We start from the raw sequence: 10,983 nt of genomic DNA on the forward strand, positions 1-10,983 counted from the left end.
AAAGAACGCTTCACGATTTTGCGTGTCATCCTTGCGCAGAGGCCATGCTAATCTTCTCTGTATCATTCTGGTGGTAGAAAACAGTAACTTACAAAAACAAATAATACAGTATGAACTGAAGATGGAAAAAATTACTACAATATGTAATTCAAATGATATCAAAAGTAACTGTATTCTAGACGGTGGAACAACCTCGACTAGAACATTACATAAAAAGAATAAAAGTGATCAAAATTACGCTTCTACACCAAAATCCAAAACACAAAACATGCATTTCAGAATGAATCATAAAACATCTATACAAGGAATAAAATTCATAGAAAAAAAACAACATAGAGACGAAAAAGTTATGCGTTATAAGTACAAACAATAAAAATAAAATATTATCTATATCTAAAAAAGTATTAGGTGATGAATGTGAACTTTGCCACTACATAAAACCAAAATGCGGCATTCTACAAATGTTACATGGAATCAATTCAAAAGTGAAAAAATTCACAATGAGAGATTGTTGTATTATTATGATTGGACACGAAGACTTCCGGTCCACTATATATTATTATGACTTAATTAAAAAAAAAAAATATATCTTAAAGGAAATATCTCATACAAATGTGTTGTTGTGCTTACCTGTATTGAAGTGTGGCAGATATTGTAACTCAGTAATGAATTGGAGAATCGAAAGTTTCAGCAAGGCTATATATGAAGATATACAGACGCAGGAAAACTATCCGTGTCATATTATTGACTCTAATCTTCACCTAAGCTATGACGATACTATGTTCAACAGGCGCACTGGTTTATTAAAAAATTATGGCATGCTAATAATTTTTAATAATACTTACAAAACGATGTGCTTCATAATTTCAGAAGAATCTAATAAGAGTCAGGACTAATAAAAAAAGGAATTACAATAATCGTTAACCACATCTATATTTTTCATCAAAATGTTGCCGGATTGCTCAATAAAACAGATGAGTTGACAATATGTTTAAACGAGTTCTCACTTAAAGGTAGACATATAGATGTGATATGTGTGACAGAACACTTTATCAAAATGGGTCATGAAGTTTTGTTAAATGTCCCTAATTATTATAACGCAACGTGCTATTGTAGGATAGAGCAAAGCAGATGTGGTTCTTGTATATTAGTACGGAAAGGTATGCGGTGTAAAGAATTGTGTGAAGTGAAGAAACTTAGTGTAATGGGTGTTTTTGAGTGTTGTGCAATAGAGCTCATGGAATATCATGTTACTGTTGTATGTATTTCTAGAGTACCATATAGAAGTAATATTCTGATATTTTTTGCACCGTTATATAAATTGTTAGACACCGTTTTAAAAAAAATGTAAGGATAAAATTGTAATAGCAGGAGATTTTAATATTGACTTGATGAAAAAGGATAATACTGTTTTAGAATTTGAATGTATACTTTTAAATTTTAATTTGAAACTAGAATAAGACATCCAACACGAGTTGTAAGTAATACATGTATTGATAATTTTGCGCATAATGTTGGAGCTGGACAATTTGCAGAAGTAATTGATTAGGCATTATCTGATCATACAGCGCAACTACTAAAATTTCCGGTAAAAAAGTATGTGTTTTAAAATATTGGCGTAGATATAGACGTGACTATTCTAATGTAAATGTTAAAAAGTTTAAATATTGCCTAAAAAGTTTATCTTTTTCGGACATCTACACAATTAACGATCCAAATAAAGCCTATTCTTATTTTATCTCAGATTTTAAATTATTTTATAACTTATGTTTTCCATTTAGATACATAAAAATTAAAACAAATTGTAATAATAAATGGATATCCAAAGGCATTAAGACCAGCAGTAGAAAAAAAAGGAGTTTGCTATGGAAATATAGAAACATGCCTAATCAACAAAATAAATATATATATCATGCATACTCGAAGTTATTTAAAAAAACAATAAAATCTATGAAGCGGTTGTATAACACTCTTAAAATTAATTCTGCTAGAAATAAATCAAAGGTTACATGGGAGTTAATAGATACATGTAGGCAAAATGTACCCAGGGAATCAATTACACAAATAAAAGTAAACGACACTATATATTACAAATCCATCACTCATTGCAAATGCCTTTAACGACTTTTTTATTCACAAGACTCTACCACCTACAAAAAAATCGGCACACAATCAAAAAAATTTCGACAAAAACTGTTGCTCTATGTTTATGGCACCTTGCATACCATATGATATTGTAAAAATTATAAAATCACTTAAAAATACTAGAAACGTTGGGTATGACGAAATATGTACAAAGGTTTTGAAGTCAGTTGCTGAAGAAATAAAGAATCAATTATGCTATATCCTAAATATGTGTATAAATCTACCCGGATGACTTAAAAACAGTAATATTCAAACCACTTTACAAAAAAGATGATAGGGAAGTCATGAAGAACTATAGGCCCATGTCATTGTTATCAGTCATATCCAAAATATTTGAAAAATACATAAGTTCACAATTACAAATATTTTTAGAAAAATATAATATATTAGCATGTGAGCAAAAAGGTTTTCGACCAAAAAAGAATATAAACATGGCTATATATGATTTTATGCAGGAAGTTATATCAAGTGTAGATGAAAGTACGTCAGTCTGCTCTATTTTTTGCGACATGACTCAAGCGTTTGATCATGTAAAGCACAAAATACTTTTAGGAAAATTAGAAACCTATGGTATAAGAGATAATATTCTTAAAACTAATTTCATCATATCTTAATAATCGGAAACAAATCACTGAAATCAGCAACATAAATATCCGTACCAAAACTGAATGTGTCCTTAGATCTTGTAGTAAAACAATTATGTACGGCGTTCCGTAAGGTAGCGTCTTGGGCCCATTGCTATTCATTTTGTACATAAATTATCTACCTAAAGTTGTACTGAATCACCACGTTTCTCTCTTTGCCGATGACAGTACAACAACAATTAAGTGTAAAAATAAAATTACTTATGAACAAGACATTAACGAAGCAGTAGAGTCCATTATAACTTGGCTAAAAGAAAATAACCTCAGTATTAATTTTGAAAAAACTAAAGTAATGCATTACAGTCAGCGCCAGAATAATAATAACGCCATTGTTAGTTATGACAACATAAGTAATAATAACGCACACACTCAACATAGCCTATAGCTTTTGGGTGTAATTGTAGATAATTAAGTTGACATGGAAAACACATTATTCAAAACCTATGTAAAAAATTAAGCATTTCTTCCTATGCCTTATACAGATTGGCTCATATAATTGACATTAACTCATTATTGACGGCTTATTATGGTATAGTGGCTTCACATTTAAGCTATGGGATTATTTTTTGGGGTAATTCTACAGATTAGGATTTAGTATTTAAAGCACAAAAGAAATGTATGAGAGCTATATTTAGCATTTCTCGCATGGACAGCCCTTTGCCCTATTTAAAAAAATATAATATACTAACGGTGCCATTATAGTATATTCCAGAATCAGCATTATTTGTCAAAACAAACCCTAATCTGTTCAACAAACTTATGGAAGTAAGACGTAGGAATAGAAGAGATAATGATGCAGTATCTATGATGCCACATAAAACTGCATTTATGTCAAAAAATGTGCTCTATATGCTGCCAAGATTATATAATAGAGTCCCAAAATCTATCCGTGAATTACTTACTTACTTGGTGTAACGGGCTGGTGTCCGCAACTTGACGACAAGGCGCCTATTATCCGTGAATTAAATGTAGATTTGTTTAAGAATAAATGTAAGCAGTTTTTAATTGATAAATGTTTTTATAATATAAATGATTATATGAATACGAGATGGATTTAGGGCCCAATTGTAATTGTTTTTATATCTAGTAAGATTACAGATGTATTTGACTAATTTATGTTATTATTGACTTTCATTAATTTTTGACATGCACATATTTTATGGAGGTTTAGAAATGTAAATTATATAAGTTTGACATTAACACGATTTTTCGCTTTATTTTTGACATTGTTAATTTTTACTAATTTTTATTATATTTTTCTTTACATGTTTACTAGTTTTTGACAGTTTTTAATTATAATATTTTGTACATTATGCGACCACCACTAATTATATTTGTATGTTTCGACGAAACTGGTTGTAGTAGCACTGTTAATGTATTGAACTGATCTGATGAACTTATTGTACCTACTTCCACAAATAAATCGATCTTTATCTTTATCTCCGTGTTCTATCTCTATACCAAGAAAGTAAGACGCAGGTTTTGTTGTGATTTTAAAACCTTAACTCAATTGCTCCAGAAATTCTTCCACTAACTTCTCAGTTGAGCCTGCTATCAGCCCACCATCCACGTACAGTGCGACAATAAGTTTTCCAGCTTTAGAATTTCTAATAAGTAAGCATGGGTCTGCTTCACTTACTTTAAATGCGATTTCCTTGGAAAGATTCATTATGCTCTTATTTCAGCAGCCCGGAGCTTGCTTTAAGTCATAAAGACTTCTTTTTAAAAGACATACGCGTCCAGTACCATGATCATATCCTTCGGGCTGCTTCATGTAGATCTCTTCATCAAGGTCTCCATATAAAAACGCCGTTGTTACATCAAACTGTCTAATAGCCATATTTTCACTAGCAGCGATGCTAAGTACCGCTCTCACTGTTCCTAGTGAGACAGGGTAGCAACAGGGCTAAAAGTTTGATCATAATCAATTCCCCTTTTTTGTGAATATCCTTTGACTACCAAACGCGCCTTGAATTTGTCTACCGTACCATCTGCGTTGTGCTTTACTCGATAAACCCACTTACATGGTATGAATTTCCTTTTCTCCGGTAGGTACACAAGTATCCAAGTCTTTTTTTCTTTTAACGAATTTATTTCGCTGTCCATAACGTTACGCTATTCTTTGGTATTTCGAGATTTTATTGCTCCTTTGTAAGTTTCTGGTTCAGAATCAGTGCCATGTTCCGTACTCATGATATAATCTTTATATCTTTCAGGTTATTTCAAAGTGGTGCGATTCCGTAACACCATACGATGAATTTCTTGAATTTCATTTCAATTAATATTTTCTAACACATCATTTCTTTCCTCCCCAAATTCATTAAATTCATTGGACGTTTCAGCATCATTAAAACATCGTAATCACGATCGTCCGAGTCTATTGCAAACATCTGATTTCTACTACCTTCAGGACTCTAATTGTCTTCTCTGACTTCACCGTCACTAACAATACTATCTTCTGTAACTTAAACGTCGTTCTCTGCATTATGTTGCATAACATTCGGTCCTTTAGAGGTTGAAGGTCTGTTCCAAACTTCATAAGGAATCTCGCCAATATCCTGATGACTCTCTAGATATGTGTCCTTCGAGTGGTCTTTCATTGAAAGTCACGTCTCTTTATCGTATGATCTTGTTTGACTTTTCAATGCAAAGCCTGTAACAATCATCGTCGTCATATCCAAGCAACTTGCATTTGACAGCCTTCTTGTCCAATTTCTTGCGAGCTGTTTTGGAACATGAGCATATCACGACGCTCCGATTATTCTCAAGTGCTGTATCTGTTACTTCCATGCCTCACTGTAATTATGGCTTTACCGCCAATCTTCATGGTACATGATTCTACGTGTGACTCAAACACACTATTGGGGTTCATATCTTGAGCCGCCAACACAGAAAACAAATTCCATTTAATTCCAGGTACGTACCAAACATCTCTGAGGTAAATCCGACTCGGTTTTCCATGTAATTGAAATCCTCAAATAAATCTGCTCGCATCTTACGTGACTAGTTGCTCCATTATCAATATACCATATCTCAGGATGATTCTCAGCAGAAATAACAAAAACCAAAGTTAGCGTCATGCTAGACATACCCACAGTTCGTACATCCTCAGGTATTGTTATTCCAGATGTCTTCTTAGGACAATGCAACTTTAAATGACCTTTTTCCTTGCATATAAAGCGGCGTCTGCTCTCCTCTTTCGAAGTATCCGAATTCTGTTTTAGTACCTTCTGAATTATTTTCTGGTTATTCATCTTCACAGTAAAAACTTCAACTCCAGACTCTCCGTCGTGACAGTTCAACAGTGTCTTCTCGTGAACGTGTTCTGTCCTTCTATGACATTAGCATCCAACTCGCTTTAAATGAGAAATATGTATCAGGCAAACTATCAAAAGTCTTGCAGATTAGCAAAAACTCCGGTAAATCTGTACCTTCACCTGATTTGACTACCTCTTGCTTCAAAGTATGCCACAAATTTTTCAATTTCGAAATACAAGTCACTATGTCATCTGATGGATCTTTTTTCGCTTTAAAAAATGCCAAATAAGCTTCATACAAACGGTCTTCGTTCATGCCGTCGTACAGCCGATGCAACGCATCCCATACATCCTTAGGGTGACAGAATCTTTGTCCAGGATTTCATCCGAGATGTTGTTCGTGATCAAAAGCAACGCAGTGCTTAAAGATATCTTGTATTCTCCTAGCATCCGATTGTAGGTACTCCCCAAGAACAGAAGTGTCACCATCACCGGTAACAGCTACTGGTCGCTCAGGTTCTCGTACTTTGCCCTCGACGATATCCATTAATCCGTTGATGCCGTTGAGCATTGCGGTCATGCGGTAACGCCATTGGACCCAGTTATCCAGCTTCGTAATCTGAATTTTACACAACTCCATTTTGATCGGATGTTTCCGAGTTGTTTCTCAAAACTTCAACAAACATGGCCCATAACTACTTAGAAGTTATAGTTGATGAATTTACTACACTTAATAAAATTGTGAATACATTATGCTATAGGTATCTCTTTTTATTTATCCGACATTTTAGACAAGCTATATTTAAACATATTTCTTCTTTATGACCATTGAGTTTCATTGAACATCATACTCAGATTCTAACACTAAAACAGTATTGTTACTTAAAACAATGTCAAAATGAGAAGTAATCGTAGGTACGTAATTATTTAATAAAAAATGAATTCTAATGAATTTTATTATAAAAATAAATACTCAGTAAAAACGGATATTTATTGGATATTTATCCCTTGACGGATATATATCGGGTAAAAAAACAATCTCTAGTCACTATTATGCATAAATAAGTAAGATATAGGTGGGTCGTTTTCAGAGAACCTCCAAAAATGTGTCCTTTTCATGTAATAACATTGTTATGTTATTACATGAATGTTAAGCATTACTCATTTAATATGATTGCTTGCTTACTTAGTCTGTGTTACACATGAAAAGACTACTTTACTACGTCACAGTAATAAATAAAAATTAAAAAAGTGGGCAATTTCTCATTCAAGGAAGCCGGTTCCCAGGTCGCCCTAATTTTAAGAAATGAAGAAAAAAATTAAACACTCGTGGAAATCGCAATATTTCCCATCGAGGATAAACTCAAATAAAACAAATAACGTACTCGTCGAATTTATTATAAACAAACATGTTTTCTTGGGAATACAAAATGTGTTTCAATTTTTCTTATTATTAGTGTCAATTCAACTAAAAGCCTCCTAATAACAAAAGTTCATACCGCATCACCTTCACCCTTCGCACACGTAAGAAGGGGCTTCTATCGGATTATAGTGTACACAGTGAAGTAACCTGTGCATCTCCGTCTTAGCAAAAAATCGACATAAATACTTACCTATTTCAGCGCTAGTGACTAAATCCCCCATTTCAAGTTCCCATTCATGTAAAGCAGTCTATCTAAGTAAGTATTAAATAATAGTCTTATAAACTTTATTGTACATCAATTAGACAAAGGGAACTTTAAAATCCATGCACTTTTATAACGGTCCAGCATATTTTACACACTTGACAATTAAAAATGTATCCAAATATCATTATTGTCGCTCTCATTCTAGTCTGCTTTTAAGTCAAATAGTTACTTTAAGCCAAACATTTACTTGAAATATAACAATTAGATGGTGATAGTGGTGGTGATGACGGTGGTGACGATGATGATTGTAGTGATGATGACGATGATTATGATGATGATGTGAATGGTAATGATACTGATGATAATGGAGATCGTGATGATGATGTTTTGATGATATATTGATGTACATATTGGTCTCATCACGCCTTGAACCTCTGCAACTGCGTAGAGATGTTGCATCGCTTAGCGCCTTTTACCGCATGTACCATGGTGAGTGCTCTGAAGAGCTGTTCAACCTCATCCCCCCTTCCCCGTTCCTGCTCAGAAGCACGCGTGCTGGCCTTCGAAGTCACCGTTTCACTACCTGCCGAATTCCATCGCGTACTAAAAGGTTCGGTGGCTCCTTTCTCTGCCGCACGGTTGACAAATGGAACTCCCTTCCGGCACATGTCTTCCCTCCCTCTTATGATATGGGGTCCTTCAAACGAGGCGTGAAGAGGCATATTGTAGGCAGGCAGGGTGGAGGTGGCTAGTGCAGTGAGGATTTCATCGCTGCACTAGGTTCCTTCGCGTTTGGATACCACTTTCCACTTAACATCAGGTGGAGTGGAGGCATTTGCCTGTCATGTATAATAATAATAATACAACAAAGTTTATATGACATTAACAAAATACTTATTTATTTATTAATTACATATAGATAGATGGCCTTACACGGATGAGAAGGATTTTGATACAAGAAGTTGTATTAAAATATTTGTTACATGTTAAATGTTGTTAAATGTTCTTTTGTGAACGATAAAATGTGTGTTGTAATAATAATTTCTCATTACTGTGCCATCTTTCTCATTTATGTTTATGAGAAAATCATTCGTGTTACTGCAATCTCATTCGTGTGACCTAAACTGTCGTTTTTTGTTGTATTTAACTTAAATATTTCGGTGATTTTATAACTATTCACATTGCTTGAACTTATTTGTACGTTTAAGACCTTAAAACCAATAGAAAAAAGAGTTTTGCAAAAATCACTCAACAAGTGCCAAGTGCAACTCAAAAAATGCCGTTGAAATTCGGAAAGTGAAATTCACCCAGGTATTGTACTAAGCTCAGCGTCGCACTGTTTGGACTTCATGAGTGATTAAGTATTTATTTATGTTTAAAAATACCGGTTGTGTCTGTAAACATTGTAAAAGTTGTCCTCAAAAACAAAACAAAAAATGATGGAATATCTGTTCATAGGGCCATTGTTAATTTAACTGTTTTGTAATTTATTAATCCGATATTTTTTGAGATTCACTCGAAACACAAAACCTCGAATTTGTATATCTTGCCAATTTATATCGAAATAGGTTTTATGTAAATATGCATGGGTGATAGGAGCATCGAATAATTTATAATTTTGTATAGAAATTAAATAATGCATGCATTGCATGTACACACAGAATGGTCCAATTACAGCGGATCCAAAATTGTTTATATGTAACTCAGATTCACCTAAATTATTCTCAAACCAATCTCTAATCGCCATAATGTATGTAACTACTTATAAGAAAATGTTCAACAGCTAAAATTGTAGCCCTATAGATACGTATATTATATGTGCACATGTCATAAACAGAGTGATTTTGTAAGAAAACGTGTCAATAAAATTGAAAAAATTATTGTAATGTATGTACGTACATGCATACATAGGTAGGTACATGATTTCACAGGTTCTAAAGTTTCATTGGGAAACAACAATTTTTGTCAAATAATTATGAACACAATAATCATCAATGCTATGGCGTTGATTACAAAGTTAATTTAATAAAAATTTTAATAGAAAAGTATTTGTTGGCGAGATTGCACTACATATCAAAATTAGAAACGAATGCTGGATGTATAGACGCGAAAGGGTAGTATTATAAAAAATGTGTACAAAATAAAGGTTAATCATTGAATACCAATTCAATAAAAAATTAAAAATAAAGGTTATTAAGATATTGTGTAACTGCGATTGTAATAAATATTTTGAACCATCAAAGTTTTCCAATTTAAAATATCATAAAATATTATTTCTGTTGTGTGATGCAAATCAAATAATAACAATTAAAGATTAACTTATATTGCATGTAATTTGTTTGATATCCTAATATCACTTAAGTACCTATATTGCAAAATAATATTTCCAGTTTGTGACAGTATTATAGAAAGCAACAAAAAAATACGTGAGTTTGTTCGCAGCATCTGGCAATCTTACACGCACACAAATGCGCATGTCCCTACAGTGCACCTCCTAGTTGTCACGCACACAATAAATAATAATCTCAGTACCGAGTACTAAAAAAACCGACCTCAAAAGTACGTGGAATTACATCTATTTGCCAAGTTTTATTGAAATATCCCCTAGTTCGCCACTATACAGGACTTGACACAGGAGATAATAAAAATCGATTTTCACTACTCAAAAGTATATTAAGAGAGAAAACGCCTTGAATTGGAGAATAGCAAAATCAACCATTAAAATAATTGCTCCTTAAGTAAAATTTAGGCGCTATGTATGAATGTGAAAAATGAATGTTCATGCGTGATCAGCCACCCTTAGAGATGGATGATTTTCTTCAAAATGAAATGGAACCACTATGGAGGTAACCTCTTTCCAACAAAAAAAGAATCATGAAAATCGGTTCACAAATACCGGAGTTATCGCGTAACGTATATACAAAAAAAAAGTCGAATGGAGAACCTCCTCCTTTTTTTGAAATCGGTTAAAAAGTGCCCTTCACTTCGTTTGTTACATATGCTCCATCTGCCTATTGTTTTGTAATTTGAGGGTACCAACTTAATTGATTACAAATGTAGGGCGGAAATTCAAAATACGTACGTACGTCAATAGCACTACTACTATAAGCTTAACACTTACGATTTAAATTCAACTCTATGCCTTTTGCTATATGAACGGTCAGTGTCAAACTTGATTGCTCTTGACTGTACATGCGTAGCACCAAGGTATATCTTATATACTTATCTAGACAGTGAGGAGAGTGGTGGGTGGCGAGGTGAGGTACCTACGAGTTTCTAGGCATATTCTATTTCCATTGTGTTTTGCAA

The 10,983-nt window shown here is 33.4% G+C and overlaps 1 pseudogene; it reads right to left on the reverse strand.

Moving 5' to 3' along the window:
- Nucleotides 1-93, reverse strand: LOC113227221 (annotated as a pseudogene).
- Nucleotides 94-10,983: the final 10,890 nt, after the last annotated feature.

This window comes from Hyposmocoma kahamanoa, unplaced genomic scaffold (genome assembly GCF_003589595.1).
Source record: "Hyposmocoma kahamanoa isolate Upper Pololo Valley unplaced genomic scaffold, ASM358959v1 202, whole genome shotgun sequence".
Lineage (NCBI taxonomy): Eukaryota > Metazoa > Arthropoda > Insecta > Lepidoptera > Cosmopterigidae > Hyposmocoma > Hyposmocoma kahamanoa.